Genomic DNA, 2,356 nt, shown 5'->3' with positions numbered 1-2,356 from the left:
ACATTGCTTACCTCTATCTTATAGATGGGGCTTCCCTGGGGGCTCAGTGGTAGAGTCTGCCTGTCAATGTACGTGATGTGGGTTCGATCCCTGGGTCAGGAAGATCCCATGGAGAAGGAAATGGCAATCCATTCCAGTATTCTTACTTAGCAAATCCCATGGACAGAGCAATCTAGCAGGCTATGGTCCATGGGGGTCACAAAAAAGTTAGACACGACTTAGCCTAAACCACAATTACTTTATAGATGAGGAAAGTAAGTTTCAAAACTTTTCATAAATTTAAGACTCGCCAGTTGGTAAGATGCACAGCTGGGATTCACACCCAAGAAAATTGCTTAATCTCAGACTCATTAGTAAATCGGGACAAATAATTTACCATGCAGAGTGATTATGCAACAAATAAGTAAATATGTGGCAGTTATCTGATGTCTAGTACTAGGTATTGAGACATACATTGAAAATCTACTATTAACTTTTGCTTCTCCTAAATGTCTTCTCTGCAGACTAAGTTACAGCTTCTGTCCATTTCATTTTTTCCAAACTATGGATTAAAACTCATTTAGTATCCAAATTCATTCTGTTTGCTTCTCCTTTTTAACTACTTAAGTGTGTACTGCCTATTGCCCTGGACCTCTTCCTATCACATCATTTTTTAAATCAAAGCAAGATAAAAGAGAGGTGTCTTTTCCTTACACTCTTTTCTTTAAAAAAAAAAATGTTTTACCACGCATATGTATTAACTCCTCATAAAGTAACAAGCATTTTAAAATTCACTTAAGGCATATTGCAACATACTTGCCTACCATACCTCATCAGTTACATGATTTCTGTGTCGCATTTCTAAAGGGAATGCCTTCCTTGAAATGCACATATTTTAGGATTGGCAAATTCTTTAGCAGTTAAGCTAATATTTTGACGTATCTAGTACTTACTTAAGGAGATATATTTTCGTCCAGAAAGTGTTTATGCAATAGAGTATCACCAATACCTAAATCTCTCTGGAGAGGCACTGCAGAAGTCCCAAACAGTAGACACCCAGACCCGAGAGGAAGACTTGCTATTTGTCGTAGATAAACTTCTTTCCTCAATCAGGACATAGTTGATTCATGTTTAAACAAAACTTTCACACCTGTCCATCAAAAGTTAACACTATTGTTAGCTTTTCTTTGGAAAACTACCACTGTCTCTAAAGAGTCTCAGCATTTCTCAGGCTTCAGCTAGTCAGGTTTCTAGCCATCTAGGTAGGCCGGCTCTGGGTGTGTCTCTTCTTCCTGGTGGGGCCAACCGCAGATCCAGGCCTGTTGAGAGTTAGGGTTTAAAGACCATATACATATATAACTGACAATTTTAATCTGACATAGAATCAGATCTCATGTTACCTGTTTGGATGCCCTTCAATTTCTCCAAACTTCCTGATGGCTCAATCTCCATGCAACGCTGGCCTGAAATCAGTACTCAGTGAACTTGCGGGGGAGGAGAATTTTGCCCTTTCCCCTCCTCAGTTCTTCTGGCTGGCAATGAAAATGACATAAGGCAGATTAACAGGAGAAAATTAAATTTATTACTTGTGTACAGGGAAACCACAAGAGCACAAAGAATTCAAAGATAACAAGGCAAGATAAAGTGTGTATATACATATACAAACAATTCCGAACTCCAGAAGGGGAGGCTGGGGTTTGGGACTTTGAGGGGAAGTCCCAGGTGGCTCAGTGGTAAGGGACCTGCCTGCCAATACAGAAGACACAAGAGACGTGGGTTTGATCCCTGGATTGGGAAAATCCCCTGGAGAAGGAAATGGCAACCCACTCCAGTATTCGTGCCCGGGAAACTCCTATGGATGGGGGAGCCTGGCAGGTGTAGTCCATGGGGTCACAGAGTCAGACACGACTGAGCACACAGTTATCCACCAAGGATCCCGGAGTACACATTCCTAAGTGCTTCCCTCCGTGCGTGTTAATAAGGCAATTCAGAGGAAGACGAGAAGAATTAATGCTTTGTAAACAAATGTTTGCTGAGTCATCTAAAGACAATGTGACACAGAGAAGGCTTTGATCAAAAGGGCTTCTTCCCTGTGACACTGCATGCATGCTTTCCTATAGTCGTCTGTGGTGGTAGCTACTTCCTGGCATAAGCCTTCTATTTTAAATTCTTCAAGCAGTAAAGGGGAAATTCAACCATTCTTCCTGAGTCTTTTGAGGCTTGCTTGTTTTCAGCTCAAAATAATCCACATGCCAGAGCGGCACATCTTGGTGTGGTCTCCCCTGAACCCCATCAAACTCATTCATTCAACAAATGATGTAATCTCATAGTTTTGGGCCAGTAGGCCCTCACTCACTGTAAATATAATTTAAAACTC

At 41.2% G+C, this 2,356-nt stretch overlaps 1 long non-coding RNA gene across 1 annotated transcript; it reads right to left on the bottom strand.

Moving 5' to 3' along the window:
• Positions 1-226: 226 nt before the first annotated feature.
• Positions 227-1,728, bottom strand: LOC136170439 (uncharacterized). The gene is made up of 3 exons (XR_010663634.1): positions 1,646-1,728; positions 1,380-1,511; positions 227-1,298 (listed from the first exon to the last, which is right to left on the bottom strand). It is a non-coding gene; the product is annotated as an uncharacterized lncRNA (long non-coding RNA).
• Positions 1,729-2,356: the final 628 nt, after the last annotated feature.

This window comes from Muntiacus reevesi, chromosome 6 (assembly GCF_963930625.1).
Source record: "Muntiacus reevesi chromosome 6, mMunRee1.1, whole genome shotgun sequence".
NCBI classification, from domain to species: domain Eukaryota; kingdom Metazoa; phylum Chordata; class Mammalia; order Artiodactyla; family Cervidae; genus Muntiacus; species Muntiacus reevesi.
Note: the sequence above shows the minus strand (reverse complement) of the source record. Positions and strands in the feature narration are given on the sequence as shown.